Source organism: Glycine soja, chromosome 10, assembly GCF_004193775.1.
Source record: "Glycine soja cultivar W05 chromosome 10, ASM419377v2, whole genome shotgun sequence".
NCBI classification, from domain to species: Eukaryota; Viridiplantae; Streptophyta; class Magnoliopsida; order Fabales; family Fabaceae; genus Glycine; species Glycine soja.
Window position 1 is genome coordinate 47,061,349 of NC_041011.1, and position 23,312 is coordinate 47,084,660.

At 29.6% G+C, this 23,312-nt stretch overlaps 1 long non-coding RNA gene across 1 annotated transcript; it reads right to left on the bottom strand.

The window, feature by feature from the left end:
• Positions 1 to 16,869: 16,869 nt before the first annotated feature.
• Positions 16,870 to 18,410, bottom strand: LOC114369936. The gene is made up of 2 exons (XR_003657739.1): positions 17,968 to 18,410; positions 16,870 to 17,149 (listed from the first exon to the last, which is right to left on the bottom strand). It is a non-coding gene; the product is annotated as an uncharacterized LOC114369936 (long non-coding RNA).
• Positions 18,411 to 23,312: the final 4,902 nt, after the last annotated feature.

Consider the following 23,312-nt stretch of genomic DNA (forward strand, 5'->3'; position numbering starts at 1 on the left):
CAGACAAAAAAAGGAAATTTATTTTCCTTAATTCGGAGTAATATTGAAGTTTAGGTTCTTAATCTGTGGTTAATTAGTGAAAAAATTAAGGTTGAAAGAGAAGCTTTAACGCGGACCGAACACGTATCGGACACGGTGGCAAGAACCAAGATTCTCAGGTTTAGTGGCGTAGATCCCAATGAATGCGTACGGATGATATTGCACCGTTGATTTTGAAACAGTGATTTTTCGGTTGTCCCCCCTGTACGACACAACCCGAAGCCAGGGAAGGGAGTTTAAACGTACTGTGTCACCTTCATGCTGATTTTTTTTATACCTGAAAAAATATGTTTGGATAGAGAATTTTAACTAAGAAAAATAATTTATAAGAGAATTTAAATTTCTATAATCTAGAATTCATTATTTGGATGTTCTTTTGTGAAGAATTTAAAATTTTGGAATTTTAAAACAGAATTTTAAACAACTAAAAATCTGAAATTTCAATTTTCTTGTGAGAAATTGAAATTCTCTTCTTACCGTCTTCCTTAAGAAACATTGAGGTTGTGGAACATCAATCCGGCCTGAGAACGTAGAGGAACACGTACAACTAGCACACTAATCATATCTTTTCTTTTTTTTCATTCATTTTTTTTTTCACCCTCATAATTTTAAATTTTTTTATCCAAACACAAAATTTTGAAAATAAAAGAATTTCAATTGAAGTATTTGAAATTCGAATTTAAAATTTCTCAAAATTTTAAATTCCTCCATCCAAACACACTCTAAGGGAAATTAAGAAAAAATAAAGTTAACTTTACATTTTTTTTAAGTATTTATTATAAATTATATTATTATTAATTTTTATAATAAATATTTTAAGAAAATCATGTCAAAACAATATGATAACATAAAAATTTCTTATAAACTCATTTTAAAATATTCTTTCTTTTTCAGTTTTTTTTAGTAATATTATGTATTATGAGCCTAATATTCTAAAAAAAATTGAATAAAAATATATTTAATGTATTTAAAATATAAAAAACATTAAATATTTAATAAGCAAAGAAGTATAAAAAATAGACTTAATATCACTTTTTTTTATCAATTATGTTTTTAGTTATTTCATTCTAGTAAATTAAATTTTAAAAAATTTATTTTTATCTTTTATGTTTTTGAAATATAATGTTTTAATCTTTTAATGGTCCGTTACAAATAATAATATTCTGTTAAATTTTAAATTTTAAAATAATTTAGTATTACTGATTTATATATTTCATAGTTGTTTTTATTTTAATGTGTAAAATTAATTATTTTAAAAAAACTTAATGCTATTTTTTCATTATTATTTTGTTTTATACATTAAATTTTAAAAATTTTATTATGGTATTTTATGTTTTGTAAATGCATAATTTTGATTTTAAAAAAATTAAAAGTTAAAAAACTAACATTTTTAATGAAAAATTAAAAAATGATATATTTAAAAAGTATGAAAAAATTAGAATAGCTTTTTTAAATTTTAATATATTAAAATAAAATAATTGTGAAATATAGTGAATAAAAAATAATATTAAACCTGGAAAATAATCTTAAAATATTATGATAAGGTTTAGAATTATTATTATTATTATTTTATTCAATGATGTGAGGGTTGGAATTTTGGAACAGCCATACATGCGGCACCACGTGGTGGAATGATGTGATTTGGTGTCACGTTGGGTCCGGGTACGGCACGTGGAAAAATGTGGCTCGATCGGGGGCTATTGGGATGTGGGGGTATGTTAAGAAAAGGGAGAAAATTAAGAGAAATTTTTTTTAAAATAATATAAGTCCAAGACCTTTATCTTTTTTATTTAACTTAAATATTTTTTTCTCTTTTCTTCTATTCTCTTCTTCTCTCCCAAATAGATCTTAATGTGTAAAAAAGAAGAAAAATAAGAAAAAAAAATAATATAATAGTATTTTGTTTTTTACAATCCAAGATTTGAAAAAAATAAAAAAAAAGGATCAAAATCAAGCAAAGTATAAAAAAGTATGGGTTGAGAGAGAGAGAGTCTTTGTTGGGTCACACGTGGCTGATACAACCAAGTCTACGCTCGCACGTGAGGGACTGGGTCGCCGCTTTCTTTCAAGAAAAAATGAAATCACAAGCGTGATGCTCTTTAATGTTTAATGGAAATGACGAAAATAAATCCGTGGGAGCAAGACGGAATTTCAAAAAAAAAAGTTGTGTATAATAATTATACTGAGATTTAAATTTAAATTTAAGATTTCATGCCTATTATTATAAACCATTACTCACTGGGGCGAGTCGACTTTAATGATTTCAATCTCCATTAGTTTTAAAGATTAGTTTTTTTATTTAATCCAAAGATAAGGTATATTTAAGTAGTCTTGAAAGCATTCTTTTAGTCCAAATGATTTTCTTGTTATAATTTATAATTAATTTATTAGCAATAATAATTCAATGGTCCAAAAGTGCAATGTATCTCTCTCTTGATATTGGGATTGCTCAAGCAACCAATGGGTAGGGTAGGGTTGGACCATTTCATTCATAAACGTTTTGTCATATTATTGTTTGTATTGGTAATATGATGTGACACTAAACTCTCATCGTTCATGACTTTTTCTTTTTTTATATATCTCTTTCTTTACAGATAATGGATTTTAAGTGATGACTTAGGTAACGACATGTTGCATCAGCTTTAATATATCACTATCTCTTTATAATAATAGTGCCAATTAGCTATAATCTTCTTATGTTTTAAAAACTATGTTGACTTAAAAAATATATAAATATATCAAAATTGTCCTTTTTAAAAAATATTATTTAAACGAATCGGATTAATTTATTTCTTTAAAATTATTGTAAAATGATTTACATAAAATTATTGTAAAATGATTTACATATGTAACTTTTTCTGGTGTATGTAACTTTGGAACGATGTACCCTAGGATATCTTATTATGTAGTAAAGAAATTAAAGTATTATTTATAAATTTTGATAATATATGTAACATGATTTCGCGCAGGATATTTATACTTACAACGTAGATGCTGCACTGTTCAATGACTTCCGTTGTCTTGGTTGTGGCTGCTGTATAATTGCATTCGTGATGGCTATCAGGATGGATTCCGGAGTATATTAAAAAAGGAATCAATTTTTTATATAATTATTTAAATATTTAGTTTTTAATAAATAATTATTTAATAAATAATAATAATAAATTAAAAATATTTATTATTAATTTTATGTGTAAAATTATATATATATATATATATATATATATATAATCTACTACTAAAAGAAAATTAAATATATATCAACTTAAAATATATTTTTCTTATATATTTTCTTTATTAATATTTTTAAATTTTAATTTTTTTTTCAACTACAGTATAAGCTTATACTTCTTTTTTTTTTTTAATTTTTCTTCATTAGTTTACTTGAAATTCTCTTTTATTCTTTTTATTTTAAAAATGTTTTTTTAGACCATCCTACTCGGGGAGGATTAATCAAATCTTCATCATTTTATATACATACCTAGTTATAGTAATTAAAAAATTAAATATGTTATGTTATTATCTAGCATTTATCAACTAGTTTATTAATAATTTAATATCTTTTATGTTATTTAACATTTATTAACTAGATTTCCTTCCCTGTATATAAAAAAAAAATCCATCAACAAAATAAATATTTCCTTTCCTACGAACATCAGTTGCGCTTTAGTGCATGGTAAACTTTTTTTTTAAGAGGCGCATGATAAACTTTTAAGGGTTATGCACTTATACTATTTATACAATTTATTTTTTTTAGTATTTTAGTATATACTCTTTTCTCTTATTATTCATCTTTTTTGTATTTTTTTTGTAAAAAATGTATAAATACATTTTCTCCACTTTTAATTTTAATTTACGTTTCTCAACTTCCTACCATTAATTTTTTGTAATTTTGTAGGAAACTCTTTTTACTTTTTTTGGGTACGGTAAGTACTTTAACTGTATGTATTTTGGTTTTTAAGACTAGGAGAAAATTTTAGGCGGATAGTATATTTATATACGTCAATGGTTTAGATATGGTTTGAGTATATAGTAGACTTTATAAAAACATTTATTTAGTCCATCATCTACACAAAGTATCTAGCCCGATCGAGTTAAATATATCTTTTAAAGTTGATAGAGTACATGCACCAATGAACTTCACTAAAACTAGGTGATTAGGAATAGCAATTAATTAGTAGAACTAACCCAAGCAAGCAACAGGACCTAATGAATTTGTGTAATATTGTTATTCAGATCAATTTTAAGCAATCGCCAGACATATTTTAATGCTAAATTGATCCGAGAAACATAAGCTACTTAACAAGCAAAACAAGTACCCGAAGTAATATGTCATATGTATTACTGCTTTCTTAAGCACTTTGTTGAAAATGGTGACGAAGTGAACCCTAATTAAGCTAAATTGGATAACAAGACGATCAATAATCTTTAATCTCGCCACCATTACAACAGTGATTCTAATTGTCTCTCAAGATTTGTGTAGCAATTAAATATTTGCCCCTCTCATATTTTTAATTTGTGCGAAAGGTTGTAGAGGGTAAAGATACATACTTAACCTATGATTTTATAAAGAAAACGAAGATATATACTTTAATCCATATTAGTTGCCCGTTAAATAATTATATATGCATACATGCCTGGGGTATCAACTGGCAACCTTAAAATAATAACGAAAACTAAAACAGACGAAATAGCCAGCAATGATTAAGCCGAATGTCACACCATTTTTCTTCCGGCAAGATGTGTCTCCTCCACTAATTAATATTCTTCTTTAGAATGGGAAATTTTAATGCAACTTTAAGTTCCTTTCAGTGACGTTCTAGAAGTGAAGTTCTTCCATGGATCTTATCGACACAGACAAACTAGGGTCTAACTAATAATGTTTGGCACTTTATGAGTAGCTTTAAGGTCAAGAAATTAATTAAAGGCTTTTTTATCCTATTAAATTAAATGGGTAATGTTGACATAATATGTGAGGTTGGCTGGCAAGTGGCAACCGGTTCTTTTGGTTTTTTTTTTTATCAATAATTAAATTCAACAGGCCAGACATTAATTTTTGTTATTCATATATCTTAAGGACTTACGGAGGGGTTGCTGTGATGGATTCATACAGTCATTTTTTCTTCCATCTAATTCTTATGTCATTTTTCTTCCTACATTTCTATCATTTTTTTTAGCATCATTTATTGCATCTGTCAATTTCTTTATTTTATTTCTCTATCTCTTCTTCTCATAAAAATGAGGTATATAAATATAATTATCTGAGTTTTCATGCAATCTTATTGTGATATTATATCAAGTTATTTTAGAGACGTGATACGTAACATATAAAATTTAATTACAATATATTAATAGTATAAAAATTATTAATTTTATAATAATTATTTTAAAAGTTTATTTATAGTTATTTTTAATTAATTCTTAATATAAAAGACTTATATTCACAGTCAAAGAAAACTAAATTCTAATATATTATTTGATGGGCCTGTAAAAGAAAATACATTGAACCATTTGTATATAATGCATACAAGTAATTATATAGTACTGCTAGCTTTTTTTTATGCTCGAGTGTTAACGTGCATTTCATGCTGAAATACACTTTGGTCAAACCCTCTTTCTTTCTTATTAAAAGAGAAAACTGATCTATAAGTTGCCACTTGCCAGTGGAAAGTGGAAACTAGAACACAACTTTCATTGTCTGAGGAATTGAGTTTCATTCAATTTTTTTTTTTCTGAGAGGGACATTCAGCTCTTCTGACTATTACATCTTCCAGCAAGCTCTTAGTTGGTGTTGAATGGCACCATATCTTTATATTTATTTATGCTATTAGAAAAATATAAATAAAAAAATAGAGAAGAAAAGGATTAAAGAACAGAATGGAGCCCCACAATTGTAAGATGGAGGAATAAATTAGAGCATTCAATTCAAAAGGGAACCTCAGTCTTTCTCTTAATTTTCATGGTCTAATAAGAAAACCACATTATTAGTAAACAATCTCACGTGTGGGTTGCTCTTCCAGTCTTTCCTTAGGTTACGGTATCGATAGACATATGGCTTGTTCCTTGAACTAGATGTGCCTTTTCTTGTTTAAGCTATGGACAAATCACACTTATATGTGTGTGTGTGTCATGTGATTTCCAAATATTAATTAAGTATAAATTGATATGTCCACATTTCTATTCTCAAGGTTTTCTATACGACAAATGAAGGTGTATTTAAGACATTGACTCACTGGAGTAAGGCTGGCAAGTTCATCTCATTTTGTTAGACGCCAAAGTAACCCAAAGTTTATGTCTTGCACATGTATTAAAAACAAAAAGGTTGGCTCCCCAAGTATTTTTAACTTGCCATTGTTTTCCATCTTATGAACCTATATAGAGTAAGAAACATGACGGATAGTTTTTGTGGATTGTTTATATCTACTTGGAAACCTGCGTTGTTTGACATATGTGCATGATTCTATAATACTTTATGCACAAATTAGATACATGAAGATCCCTTAAAATTAATCATGTGATGCATACCAAATTAATTGTGTACTCTAATGAGAAAGGCCAGCAACAATTTTTTTCTAACCCTATATATATATATATATAAACTCTTTAGTATTAACCGAAATATATTGAAACTTACAATAACATTAACTGAGTCAACTCCTTATTTAATAAATTCTCATAATTTCAAGATTTCCAATAAATTTTAATACAGTAAGTATTAAAAGGTAAATTAAAAATACATTAATATATTTATTATTAACTTATTATATACTTGGACGCTAAGCATTAAGTTGAAGTCCAAAAAATAATAATTAATGGGCACTTGATGAGATATATGAACATTATTTTTTTGTCTTTTTCTCGAGAAACTTTTTTTCTGTATTTAAGTTTAATTCAATTTCAAAAGCTAGTTCAAGTAAGAATGTGAGTTTAGGATTAATTCAACCCCAAAAATTAACTCAAGGAGTGAGGATTGTCTTTCATTCTTATATTTTAATTTGATTTTATTTTTAGCTAATGTGAAACTTGAATTTTTTTTAATATAAATGCATATTTTTTTATTGTCCTGTGGCATTTAAATTTTAATTCAATATCGCTTTTAACCATTTAAGACTTTTTATATGATAAAATTCTTTCTACTCTGCAATCTTTACAACAAAAAAGGAAATAATATTGTTTATGTTCGTCAATAAAAAAAAAAGGTTTGAAAAAAACGCTTCTAGAGCAATAGGAGGCTATAAAGAAGTGAAGTTTTACCTGGTGCTTTATTATGTATTAAATTCAAATATATTTCTCCTTAAAGATTTCACGACATTGGGCAATAATTGCGTTGCAATTAGATCACTATTTAGTGTAGAGCCCTACTTTATCATACAAGTTACAAAAGTCATCAAGGTCGTCCGGGTGAAAAATTAATATTTTATTCATCATATATTTCCCTTTTTTTATTAAATTTTTATTCACTCTTTCTCTCTTCTCTACCAAATAAAGAATTAGTGCACAGGAAAACACTTGGTTCACTGATTCGCCATCACCCATAGACAGTAGATACAAGAAATATAGAAAGGATTTTAGATGGGTAACCTGAAAAAAGAGTTGTTTATAAATTAAAATTTAGTTCTTCAGCAAATAAGAGTATTTGCAGAGAAAGTTATGAAGCCAGAGGTTTTTTTATTTTTTCTGAATTTAGCCAGAGATGTTTTCCCTGCTCCTCTTTCAACACGATTGCTGGAAATGGTTAAAAATGCCACAATATTTAGTGTGCTTGGATTGATGGTAAATTAAAATCATCATAATTTTTTAAAGTAACAAACAGATAAAATTATAATGAGTTCACCACAAAATAACTATTTATTGCTTTCAAAAAATTTAGGAATTCAATCGTCTTGTCTTAATGTAAATTTTACCGGCCCCGTCCAGTTTCAAAAAAAAAAAATGATAAGTTAAACTCAAAGTACTGATTCATTCACCCTCTAATTTGTTCCGTAAACTCTTATTGTTTGAACATGATGATGTAACGTGATTTTGTTTAAATTTATTTGTTGAAATAAATTTTTATTTTAATAAAATTAATTTTTTATTTGTCTAAATTAATTTTTTTTTAAAATTTTCTTATTTTAAAAAACATATCTAATTTACTTCTTAAATTTTTTTTTTTTAAGTTTAAACAAATTTACGCATAATCAAAAGCATCTTTTGACTACAGTAGAAATCAAAATTGCAAATAATTCACGTAATATATACTAAAACAAATCTCCAATTAGAGGACATTTAGTAGGAAAATTCTTTTCTAGAAATCATGTTTCTTTGGGAACAAATAAACCATTAAAAATATTTAGATAAATTTTCAAATAATAAAAAAATTACATTATTTTTATCATTCACTTTAATTTAGTAAATGAAAGATGATATTTTTATCATAATAAAAAAATTAAAAAAAATAAGATTCCTACATTAGTGAAAAAATGTTTAAAAAATATTTTCAGAAAACATTATTTTTTAGGAAGGTTAATTTTTTAAAATAGATATCAAACATGAAAAAAAAAAACTCCCAGAAAACTAAAAATCTTAACCGTATCAAACACCTCCATTAGTGTCTAAGGTGACGATAATGTTTAAAGCCCTAGCTAGAACGACACGCTTTCAAAGAACAACAAATATTCGGATTTTGTAGTTGTTGGTTGACAAAAGAGCATTTTGAGCCCAACATTACTCTTATTTACTTTTTACATATTTTTAAATAAGATACGCACCTGTTAATTTACAACTTCAACTTTTCTCTCCAATCAACCAAATAATTTCAAACATGATCTTACATCCCACATTCAGACAATACTAGTTTATCATTTTATTTTTATAATCTAAAAATGCATCAAATTAGAAAATGTTAAATAATTTAAAAAAAAATCCCCCTCTTCCTACTCAACCCAACGTTTAAGCATATCACAATAGGTCTTAGAAAATGAGGGCATAACCACGAAATCATCCCATTCCCTCCATCTCCAACAATATCTCATAGCTTCCATTTCTCCCTTTCCTTGTAATAGATATACACAAAGTTTTAGATGTAGCAAGTCAACAGAAGAGACAAAACAAAAACAAATAATAAATTAAATAAGTGATGCATTAATGTGCTGAATTGAACATGACAAATTGCAGCTCTAGATATGATTGACTATTTGATGCCCCATTCCTCCGCCATAAAAAGGGGATGCAGGAATAAATGTTGGTTAGTTGCCTTTCAAATACAAAAACCTCAAAGTTATGACCCTTTCTCTTGTTTGTCTACTATCACAACCATCAAAACCTCACCTAATCCCTATATAGTTCTTCAACAAGCCAGCATGATTCAATTTTCCCATCCCGGAGGTAGCAACCCTCATTGACCATCGCCTTTGAAGGTTCCAGGAATTGAAGCACTCAACAGCACGCCAAAGAAAAAATTTAGTCAAATGCGCACTGCTCAGTTTTGAATTTATCTACTTAAATTCGGGGGCGAATTAAGGTTTCCAGAATGAGAAAAATGAGAGTTAAAATAATTAGATTAACCCGCTTCCATTCCATCAATAAACACAGACAATTGCACAAAGAGATTAGAAAAAGCCTCCAAGATCCTGTAAGTTCAAACAGATAGACAGACAAGGATAAGTCAACAAAAGCTTAAAAATGGTTCTGAGATTATTCTCTGTTTTAATTAGTAATCTCAAATTCAAAGTCTTGAATATGTAACTACATTAAAAAATTAAAAAGAAAACTTTATCACCTATGATAATATTTTCCAACAGAAACAAGTATATTTCCCATTAAAATACCTGTTTTACATTACAAAGAAAAGAAACGACAAAAAAATAAAAGCATTCATTATAGTTGTTCATAAAATTGAACAAGTATCCAAAAAGTCATAACTTAAAAAAACTTATTTAGTCTACGTGTACAAAAAGTAGTGTTATGTCGTTGCTACAATGGAATGGTACAGAATAAACTGCAACATATTCAGTATCCTAGTGTCTTAAATTCGGACCCCGTAAACAGTCTCCTCTACAAGGTAGAAAAAATTACAGATCAAGAATATTTCCGAGCCAGCACCTTTAGCCACAAACACAATGAGCAATAGCCGGACCTGCTGCTGAAGTTTAATATCAAAATTTAAAACCACCTTTCTGGCTTTCTCTGTCCATCTCATCAAATATATCTTCCATAGATTTTTAAATTTATATTGCCTCTACATCGAGGATGGCGTAGAAATTTAAAATTACAAGCAGAATAAGAAAAAAAAACGAGGGCAGATGCCAGAATCAGGTTGAAAACACTCTAACCTTCTATATCCTCCCCATCAACCATTACACATGAATACGAAAGGGTATCAAACATAACACAAAAAGGAGGAGAAGGCGGAAGCAGCACCATAACACATTAGTCACAAGACATTACGAAACACAAGAACAATCAAGTTAGCAAAAAGTTTAGCCAAAAATAAAAAACATAAATTAGAACATGCGAACCCCATAGCTTGTTTGTTTTGTGGAGACAGGAGAATTTGACCAATGAGTGGGATATATTTGACCGATGCCACGCCTATTACACTAGGAATGCATAACATAAAAGTAATGCATGATAATTATTCTAACTCCAAGAACCAACTTTGTCCTCAGATATCTCCAATTGGTACTTTCTCAACATCCATAAAAGCCTCTCAACATCCATCAGAGCACACAAGACCCACAACCTCCACCATCTCTACCCACTGCCAGCAATAAACAACAACAACAACAACAATAATAATAATAATAACAAGAAGAAGAAGAAGGAGGAAGAGGAAGATGAAGAAGAAGAGCAGCAGCATTAGTGATGGCAGAGGGAAGAAAGCAGAAGAGATGGAAAGGCTTTGAATAATATTCACAGTACCATATCTCACAATCAGCATTCGTCATTGGGCATATCCAGAAGAAACATGACAATCAATTCATCCAGAAGACATTTGAAAAGTTAATTAGCACCTCTTCTAGCAACATACAATTTCAAGGAACTATCCAAAAGTTTAAGATAAAGCAACTTTGGGCAACCCTAGGTGAAAGTTCTGATACAAACATTGGGAAGGACAGAAACAATTTATAAGTTATGTATAACTTGCAAGAGCAAGCAGCTTGATAGTTCTTTAATAATCAAGATGGTTCTTTAATGCAAGCTCTTTTTCCCTGATTATTTGAAACAAAAATAATCAGGGCTCTTATAGCATCAAATCAGATATATAAAACCATACTTTTTTAGATGTTAATACAAAAGTATGCAATCATATTTACATGTCTAAGAAGATCAATTGAAAAAAACCTGCAAAAAATAGAGAACGACTTGTATAGTCCACAAAAAACTGGAATGCATAGCCCTCAGATCTCATAGCTAAAAAAATCATCTACGGCTTTAGTCACAGGCTTTGTTCACAGCCTTCTTGCACCATCCCACATTAATTAGTGTACATATATATATATAGAGAGAGAGGTAGTGAAAGAGAGACGCACACACACACACAGACGGGGAGAGAGAGAGAGAGAGAGAGAGAGAGAATGAGAATGGTGCAGATCCAGTTACGAACATAATCATGTAGCCGTTCAATAGGTTTATTTTTCCATCACTGGGCAGCATAAAAGACAACTATCTACACTTCAATTAAATCAATTCATAAAGTAAAAATGTGTTCTCAGCTCCAGAAAACCCTAGACCAAAATTTTGGTAAATCAATTCATATATAACAAGCTAAACCCTTTCAGATTTTACCATCTTACAGGTTTTAATTGTTATTTTATCTGTCAAACCATTAGAGAAAAGAAAGAACAAAAGATGTAAAAAAATACCAATCAATGAAGAAAATGGCTAAGGCAAATCTAACATGATGCTATCATAGAGCCTACGCAGTGCTACTCAATCACCAGGCAAATGCAAACTAAACAAATCTACTTAAAAGAAAAAAAGGGAAGGTGAGGCAAAAGCGAGAAAATGCCCTCAGACCTCATGACTTAGAACAAATCACGCAGTTTAAAGACAATGGTGTTCATCAATAGCCTTCACAAACCACCACACATGTGAATAAATAAATAAATGAGAAGGAGGTGGTGGTAGTGGCAGCGACGGTGGTGAACTGGTGATTAGGGAAAAGCCAATGAACAATCAAAAACCATTGAGAAACTGCTCAATGCAGTTTGAGTTGTGCATCATTGGGCTTCATCTTAATTATGAAAATATTACTCCTAATAAAATCCCCCTCTCCCTATCCAAAACCCATGAGGTCTGCGAAAAAAGAAGGCATAAGCAAGTGATCATCTCATTCCTTCCAACGTTAAAACAATATCTCCTAGCTTTAATTTCTCCTTTTCTTTTAATAGATACCCTACCCATGTATGATAATTATTCTAACTCAAAGAACCAACTTTGCCCTCAGATATCTCCTATTGGTACTTTCTCAACATTCAAAAAAGCCTCTCAACATCCATCAGAGCACATAAGACCCACAGCCTCAACCATCTCTACCCACTGCCAGCAATAAAACCAACAACAACAACAACAACAACAAGGAGAAAAAGAAGCAGAAGGAGAAACAAGAGGAAGTGGAAGAAAAGCAGTAGCAACAGCAGCAGAGTTAGTGATGGCAGTGGGAAGAAAGGCAAAGAGATGGAAAGGCTTTGAATAATATTCACATTACCATATCTCACAATAAGCATTCGTCATTGGGCATATCCAGAAGAAATATGACAATCAAAATTCAGGACATTGAAAAAGTTAATTAGCACTCTTCCATGAAGCAAAGATACCAGAATTGAAGAGTGAACACTAGCAACATACAACTTTAAAGAACTATCCAAAAGTATGAAAAAAGCAAAAAGGAAGGTAAATTCACTCACGAAAATGAAATAATGGATAACCAACTGATTTATAATTATACAAAATCAAAATAAAAGGAAATGAAGTGAAAGCTTTGTGTGAGTGAATCTCTGAGATGACAAAAGAAATTAAGGGAACAAAAACATGAGTCTTCTTGTGTGAGAACAGAGCCATTGCCCATTACCAAAGGGTTTGTTAAAAACACAGGCTACCGTCAAGGACAGAAAGCTGCTAGAGAAGTCCAATTTTGCTGATAACCATTTCAAAGATATCAAGATCTCAATATGAAAAGCATGGCCTTCAAAAGCAATTGATATATGCTGAGTTTGGGCACCCACAAGAGATTGTTCAGATACAAACATTGTGAAAGGCAGAAACAATATGTAAATTATTTGTAAGTGTTAACTGCAAGGAGACAAGGATAAACAGCAGAGCGCCCAAAAGATAAAGACAGTTCTTTTATGCAAGCTCCCAAACTGTCCATGAGATAATTCAAAATCAAGATACTACCACAATGCTACACTATGCAAAGAAAACACTGTTCCAAATTTGCTCATAGAGACAATTCCAAGCAGAACAGGATGAAAATTGGAATATTATGGCATATCATATGTCCAAGGGGCTTTTCCCTTTATTTTTTGAAACAAAAATAGTCAGGGTTACTAGAGCATCAAATATATAATGCCACACAGTTTTCAAATGTTAATAAAATAAAAAACGCATGTAAGCAATTAACATGTCTAAGAAGAACAATTGAAGAATGGTCGCCGATGATCGAGAACGACAAGTATTGCCAAATAAATAAATAAAACAATGGGATGCATAACCCTCAGATCTCATAAAACGGATCATCTACGGCTTTAGTTACAGGCTTCGTTCACATCCTTCTCGCACCATCTCATATGATTATATGAATGTATGTATGTATGTGTGTGTGTATATATATAGAGAGAGAGATAGATAGATAGATAGAGAGATAGAGAGAGAGAGAGAGAGAGAGAGAATGGTGCAGGTCCAGTTATGAACATAACCATGTAGCCGTTCTCCAGTTTATTTTTCCATCATTGGACAGCAGCATAGAAGACAACTTGCTACATTTTCAATTAAATAAGCTCAGAAAACCCTAGACCAAAATTTAGGTCACTCAGATATATAACATACAAAACCCCTTCAGATTTTACCATCTTACAGGTTTTAATTGGTATTTCAGCCGTCAAACAATTTGAAAAAAGAAAGGACAAAGTATGTAAAAGAAAATGGCAAAGGCAAAATCTAACGTGGTGATATCAGAGCGCCTACACAGTGCTACTCAAGCATCAGACACATGCAAACAGAACAAAACCTTATTTAAAAGAAAAAAAAACGGTGAAGTGAGGTAAAAGCGAGAAAATGCCCTCAGATCTCATAGCTTAGAATAAATCACGCAGTTTAAAGACAATGGCGTTCATCAAAAGCCTTCACAAACCACCACATATGTGAATAAATAAATAACATTTTCCGATTAAAAAAAAAATAAATAAAGGAGGAAGAGTTGGTGGTGGTGGTGGAGGTGGTGGTGGCGGTTAGGGAAAAGCCAATGACAAATCAAAAACCATTGAGGAACTGCTCAATGCAGTTTGAGTTACGCATCATTGGGCATCATCTTCGTGTTAGAACAATACATGAAAATATTAAACCACAGAAAACCTAAAGTTTCAACGAAAAAAGAGTGAAAAGTGCAAACAAAAAACGGAGTAGTGACGGAAAGGATTTGAGTTTTTGACACAGGGACTCCTCGTATGATCGCGTGGGCTTTAAGTCGAGCCAGCTCGTATTTGGGCTGCTATGTATATGGGCGTTTTACAAAATCGACCAAGAAATAAAAAGAGTAACGCTCTTTTTATTTACACCTCCATTTTTTCTAAGTACATCCCCGCACCCCCCTCCAACTACCAATTTTACCGTTTTCCTTTAAAATTTGCACCCTTTTGTTTTCCAAAAATGTATTTCTGGAATTAAATATACCTATCATGAAAATATATCTCTAGAACTATAATTTATACTTCTAGAGATATACTTTTGAAATAGATATGTTTTTTTTTAATAAAATATCACTCAGGAATTAAGATCGTTGATGAGAAATACAAAAAATAAAAAATCATTGACAAGATAAACAATTATATTATATTCATGTTTGTTAGTCTTATTTTTATTCTATCATTTTAGTTCTTTAAATCTTATCTAAAATCTTATTTTCATCCTATCTTTATTATTCTTTAAAGCTTAATTTTAAACCATCTTCATCATATATTCATTATATAATACAATGTTTTCTTCAATAGCATACAAAATTTTGTATTTTTTTTCATGTGGCACTAGGTTTCAAAGTATGTTCATGACTAACTTCATCTATTATATACCTTAATTGTAAAAGCAAAACTTTTGACGATGGTATTTTCCTTTAAATGCATTCATTCATTTTCTAATCCAAGTCTACACCAACGATTTAGGCCTCAAATCTCAACGACTATTAAGTACTTTGATTGATGTATGATTTGTTATTACTGAAGATGTCTTTCTAGAATAACGTATATCATTTTGAAAGTGTATCTCCAGAACTATAAATTATATTTTCAGAGATATATTTTCGGAATAGGTATATTTAATTCCAAAAATACATTTTTGGAAAACAAAAAAGGTGTACCTCTTTAAGAAGAAAAAAAATAATATAATGGATAGTTGGGAGATAGAAAGGAAACATAGGGGTGTACTTAGAAAATGAGAGTGTAAATAACAAGAGCCAACGAGTAAGGGCAATTATTATATCCACTATCCTTCTTTAGTTACACACACCCCTTTTCAATTTTTTTTCCATAACTATCCTCTTTAAAAAAATACACTCCCTTATTAATAGAAAAAATCTTGTACACAATACTATCTATCAACGTTTTTTTTTAAATTAACACGATGCACTTCGTATTTTGGGTATTAGGTTTTAGGCAATGAGTGAAATACTAGATGGCTTCTTTTTTGTCCATTTTGGTGAATGGTGATTCCTACTAGTGGAACGGAAAAGTGTGTACTAAGTGACAACAATATCTTCCAAAAATATTTGCCGGAAGACCGACCTGACCACCTTCTGAGTCCAAATCCAATGAAATTCAGGATTTTTGTGAGTGGGGTAGCATGCTATTATATAAAATCTAGCTCTCAAGCTAGTGCTCCACCAACCAAGACCATATCACAAAAGAAGTTTTACTTTCTTTTCTTCTTGGTACACATGCGCATGACATTCTTTTGGGACCACATATTATTTGAGAATCCACTCAAATATGGTCTACAAGATTTACCTTTTTGCATTATAGTTGAATGAATGAGAAACTTGGCCTTTCAAACATGTTTCGGTTCATAATATGTTTATGATTCTATCCATGTAATTTTATATTTGTATATAGTATCATCTTTACACACATACACGCTCACGTATATAATAAGTAGCAAAGTTCATGATTAGTAGTCTTAAAAACTTGTAATGGAATAATTGAGCTACAAATTAAGTAGCAGAAATCTAATTAATTTACATTTAATATAAGTTGTAAAGAGTTCGACAGTTTTCAGTAAAACCTTTACAATTGAATCTCGAAATTGGGACAAAATTTAAAGATACTCCAAAAACTTTATCAACTTAAATAAGATACTAACACTGATTCAAATACATCATATGTTTGTGGTTAGTTGATTCAAAAATCACAAAAACAATTTCTTTTTATGCTTAAGAGTATTCTGTTCTAATGTATGTTTCATGCACTATATATAAACAATAAAAACGTTCTGTTCTAATTTATTCGTTTTTTTTTTTGTTTATAATTTTCTAAGATCATATCTGTTTATACTCTATTTTTAAAATTCACTAAACATAAAATAGCACATATGACTATGATTCTATCCAGTCTTAGCATACCTTCCGTCTACCAAAAGATATTTAAAACACATCAATTTTCTATCTTTAGATCAATTACATATTCAATCCTTGAAAACCTGCTACGGCTAATCAGGGGGGAGGAGATTTGCTAGACAGATTTGGTTCCTCTGAAATGAGACAGGGGAGGGGTCTTCTTGCGATCATTAAACAATCACGATTCTTTGTGTGGAATCAACGATTTTTCAGGTGCTAGTGTTTTTTTTAAGGCAAAAAAGGGTGAAACCAACAAGTTGGAAGATAAAACGATCTCAACTAGGTTAACACCTCTGAAACTTCCACCTAGACACACAAGACACCCCAAATATATTAAATAAGAAAAAGGAGAAGGATGGACAAAAACATCATTGGGGGACAACAACCAAGCGCAAACAAAGTTAGAGACAACTATCTAAACCTGCAGCTAGGTAAATCAATTCTATCATTTACAAAAAAATAAAATAAACTATCAACTAAGGGATAGAGTCATACCAACAAAAACAATGATGATTAGCATCATAGGCAACTAAACAATCAGCACAAGTGTTTTTTTTTTCTCAAAAAAATATGACTAACCATAGGTGCTAGTGTTTATAAAATTGATTTTGGTTTAAAATATTTTTAAAGTAAAATGATTTATGTTTGAATATTTTTATTTAAAAAGTAAGTTAATAATAAAATTTAGTTTATAATAATATTCTATCCAATGCAAAAAATATGTTTATTTAAACTCAAAATCAACTTTGAATTTAGAATAAATTCCTTAGCATAAAACTAAACATGTAATTTTTTTTCTAAAATAATGTTTAAGCAATATTTCAATATGATTTTGAATGAACCAATTAACGTAAATCCAAAGGAGGATATATGATAGGGGTCGTGATCATATATAACAATCCATAGCTAGTTGTCATAACAAAACTGCCATTATAAGTAAACTAGCATCAGTACGTAACTAAGTCATTTAATGGATAACTAACTCTATTACAATATAACCACTGATAAGAAACTAGAAGCAGATAACGAACAAGGGGCTGCATCAAAAAGAATAACCACAAAGTCAAAAACAGGGCTGCAAAAAAGGAGAAAAGCCCAAGAGGAAAATTACAAAGCCATCTTACCTTACGGATTTCATATGAGAAAGAATGGTTGTGCTGTGCTGGTAGTGTGATCTTGCTAGGATAATACTTGTTTGCCAATAGGGAACAAACATAACAAATTTTGTTATTTGTAACATTCCTGTAAGCAAGAAGGGACAATTCTGTTACTAGGAATCACTATAAATAGCAATGTAAATAAAACAAGATTAACGAACAAAATTACTTTCCTTCCACTATTCTTCTTTCCCCTGGAGGCCCTGGCCCTAGAAGCCAGTTTCACATTGTGCAGAGTCTATCAACTACCATGGAAGAGCAATGGCAAATGCAGATAAACCTGAAAGTCGGTTTTGATCATAACAAAAAACAAATAGTATGGTTCAGTTTGGTGAACCACATTATTTCTATTTCCTACTAATGGTTAAAACCTTGCTTTTTGATAAGCTGCAAGACAGAGAAAGTGCAATTTGGTCCCATGCACTCTACAACTCTAGGCCGAAGCAAGTTTTTTTATTTTCGTACCTAATTTAGTTTGGGAGGACTGTTAACCTTTACACAAACAAGCACTAACTTTTTTTTATTAGTCCAATATTACATAAAGAAAAGTGATTGCATTTATAAAGTGATTTTTTCGTTCAACTTCATACAAAGTTTTCGTTATTATCTGAATTTGCACACACCTAGTGTCTGGATAGGAAAGTAATAAAAGAAGAGAAGTGTCTAGATCAATTTTTTACATCAAGTGTTGCTTAAACGTTGTAGAAACATGTCTATTTTCATGCTCCGTCAAACTAATTTCTCGAAATCAATAGAAAGTAGTTTACAAAAAATATTTATTTTGCCACAAATGGGCTCAACCGTTCAATAATTGTTATTCTTTCTGCTTTACAAAATAGTTTCATCTTTCTTTCAATTACCCATTTTATTAGTATTTGTTTAATTATAAAGTCAACCCTCACTGCACTTCACTTGATCTTTGCCCCGCTACATTGTGGTTCAATTGTCGTGTAGGTATGGGTTTTCTCTATAATGCATTTTTGGTATTAGTAGAGGCCGAAGATAATACTATTCTTATCCATAAATTGGTTGTTTATTTACTCATTCTTGCACTATCAAGTTTCGCCTTTTTTAAAAAATAAAATAAAATTCAATGCACCACATGCTAAAGGAAATTTATAGTTTCAGCAGTCAGCAATATCAAAATTTACTTCTTTTTTTACTTTATTTGCTTATTTGTTCAGAGCACTATGAGCTTTGTCATTCAAAATTCGGTTGTGATAAGAGGTTAATTTTGTTACAAGTAACCTAAGAGAAAAACGTTAATATTTAGTAAACTTTTCTTTTTACCATCTTTAATGTGTTATTCAGTTTTTATTTTTGGTACACTTTAAGTCTAAATAAAGCGAATTATGTCAAATATATAATTGCACAACGTTAATAAAATAAAATTGTACAATGAAAAAAATCTAATGATCGAAGATAATTAATTTTTATGCCTGCAGTCTCTATTTATTGTATGACTGTTTAAAGCAGAAGCGGGTAGCCCACCTTATTTATTTATTGATAGGCACCGCTCTTTCTAGACTACTAGGAAGGAGGATGGAATATTTAAAAATATATTTATATACAAATTACAAAGAGTAATTTTGCATAATTTAAAAATTATTTAGAATTGAGTTTTTTTTTTAGACTATATGTATTTTTCATTAGTTAAGCTAGAGTTGGAAACCTCTGATTAAACTGAAACAATTCTATGTTAATTGATCACATACATGTAGTTATAATTGAGTTTTTATTTTAATTAGCAATAAAAATGTCATTTAAAAAATACCATAAATTTGTTTTACCGAAGGTTAATATTTATCTATAATTTCTATTTTTAATATTTATATAATGAGTAAATATATTCCATTTTTTTCAGTTAGAATGCAATGACCAAGTTTAACTCTAAGTCGAGTAAGAAAACATTTCATAAAAAAAATAATATGCATGGGTTAGTGAACTTAGAAATAAGTGAAACCATACCAATATGATGACAGATTTATTTAATATATTTTCTTCTATTAGTTTATTGTAAATTACAAATTTATGAGGTTAAATAAAAAAATTAGGGTATTTTCTAAAAAAATAAGCAGTCAATAATAAAAAATATTAAAAAAGTGATTAGCAAATATATTGCTAGCGTGTATCTAATAATTTTAAAATGTGTAAAACAAATTCTATACAAAAATTACATGAGAAGGCTCCCACAACGTGGAAGAAGCTAGCCACCCACATGCCATGAAAAACTACAACTACTGTTCAAATTACATTTAAGAGGGGTATTTATATTTAATATTTGACAATATCTTAAACAAAATTGTCTCCAAAGAGAGAAATTATTAACTAATCTGAAATCATATATGCATGGTCCCTGTTAATTTTTACGTAACATGTATTCAAGTTTTTTAGTTTACAAAAAAAAAAAAGTCGACCTTTGTATCATGCAAAAATTAATGACAACAATGATAAGTTCAAAATACCTAATATTTTATTCTTGTCCAAGAAAAAAAAATCTAAACCACAAATATTATTTACTTGAAACAATGTTATTCAAATTGAATAAGATAATTATAGGTGATTGGCTCAATTTGTTGGGCTTCTTGTGCTTGTTTCTTGTATTTTGCGTGGCGCCTGTTTTATATATATTTAACACAATTCTATATCTAAAATTAATGGTTAAATTGTAAGTGTTCCGTCTAGGGAAAAAAATCTTTTGAATCTGTGTACATCTTAATTCTTAACCTAACTTTCTTTTTGAAATTTAATTGATTAGCGTTTTTTAAGACCCACCGAATCGAAGGGAGCTCTTGGTAGTACATACTTTATAGACTCTGCTCTGAACCCCATAAAACCACGTGGCCTTTTACTACATTTATTTATATACAATGTACCCTGCATCCATTTAGAACCACATCCAGAAAGGGGAGGAGGAAATGGAGATGGAAGAGACATTCAACTCATGCTTTCTCCATGTTTTCTTAGCTACTATAACTCCAATAGTAAACCATGAGGACCTTCGAGTTGCTGCTGTCTGGGGATGCACATCAACCTCCATGATCACATCAAGTGCACACATGAAACAACATCATAATATCATAAGTTTCTAGAACTAGTTAGGGGTGATATATATGCAAGCTAGCAGTGCTCACTTCTCGTAAGTCTGTCAAGGGGTTCAACAGATTTTGGGTATGCTCTCATCTTTTCTATTTAATTAATTATAGGATGATATTTTCGAAGACTTTAGGGTATGAGATTATCTAGGGGAATCTTTAAGTATTTTCACAAATTTCACTTCTTTCTAGACTACTTCTATTTGATGCTCAACTCAGCAAAAAAATTATTCGATCCTGCACTCTTGTGCATATGTACCATGTACCATGTTTTCCTATGTGTATCACAGGTTGTAATGTGTGAATAAAATAGTTTATTTTAAATGGTTTGTATAAAAAGAAGAAAAAAAAGAGAGAGATTTTCCATGACTGAGGACTAGGAGATGTATTCTATAATTATTATGTAATGGATTTGTTGGGCTAGTTAATAATCTTCCACAATACATATTTTTAATCAAAAGGGGACTAATCCAAGTGTATAGGTCTAATGTATATGGGATTCTAAGTTAGTCCTCTAGTTCTCGGACTATATGGCTTGGATGGTCATTATATCTTAGCAGTATGTTGGCAAAAACTCGACAAATTTAGGGAACGTGGCCATTAATACATTCAATGAAGTAATTATGACCCATATCAATTATTTGCAAAATGTTGCACCAATTTTTGAAATACTGGCACAGTAGGCATCAAATAACCTGGAAAAAATTTATTGCGCAACAACTTTCACTTTGATATGGTTGGATACGATATTGATCTGATAGGATGAGAATCACTATATACCAATATAATAAAATATGCTGTGCACTTGATAAATACTTATATTAATTGTCTCAATGTTGATGACTATATAAAGTTAAGTGCGATAACTTAAAAAAAATTACAAATGTTAAAAAACAATGTTTTAGGATACATATGTGTTTTGATTTGCGTTGAAAATGTTGCAAAAATATATTTAAGACAAAAATTAGTTAAAAATTATATTTAGTTATCTCCAAAAGTATGTTTAAGGGTGAATGTTTTTTAGAATGCTTGGGGTGTTGTTTTCAGGTGCAATATTACATACGTGTTTCCCCTATTATTGTAAAAAGAATAAAATTTTGCTTAAAAACTAAATTTTATAGAAGCAGTTAAGACGTATATACTTTTACAAATTCAATTCAATTTATAAACTTAAGTTTAATTCAAATTTAAGTTTACAAATATTAATCCTGCACTTAAAATTAGCGTTTATGATAGTGATTTATGGTTTCATGCATGATTTGACCAATATAAATATAATAATAATTAAATAATACATAAAATAATATTCAAGAAACATAGTATTATAAAGTTATATGCTAAAAACTAAACTTAAAACATTGTTTATACATTCTTAACATTTAAAATCTAAGCAAAAATTTAAATGAAATATAGTGGAAGTGTCAAATGAAGTTTATAATATTGGATTTTCTATATATGTATTAATATTCTTAAAAGAATTGCCGTTAAGTGATGATAATTGGTGGAGTTTATGTTGTCTTTCTTGCACAAGTTTTCTCCATCCAACATCTCAACATTACATTATCTTTCTTTGCATGAGTGATGCAAAAAATAATAGATACAGAAGAAAAAGAAGAAAAAAAAGATAAAAATGAGATATGATAAAAAGTAAATTTATGTTTATAGTTTTTCTTCCCGTTATCAAAACCTGAATGGGGGTGTCAATGCAAGTTGCGTCGATTAAACTAGATTTTCTTTTAGCTGTACCACTTCGTAAGCAGCGGCAATAAAAATAATATCATAGCAACAACACCTTAATAATAATATTGAAATACAAAAGAAATCAAGCACCAAACAAAAATTTGGCAAGTCAACATATAAAACGACAAATGTACGAAAACTGGCCTATACAGCAAACTTTGGCTTACTTACATTTTTATTTTATTTTTTAGTTTGAATTGTGAGATTTTGATTTTTCAATTGTTTTTTTATTAACTAAATTTTTTAATTGTTAAAAATAAGTATATTTAATTTTATCATCAATTTTATTTTACCTAAAATCTTTAAATTATTATTTTCTATCCAAATATGTATGGATTTATGAAGAATTTAAGAAAAAAAATTGTGATGAAATTTGATAATAATTAAAAGATTTATAGACATGGGATTAGGGTTTAAAGAGAAAAAAAATTAAATTTATTTTATTTTGTATAAATTTTGATGTTCTAGTTGATGATT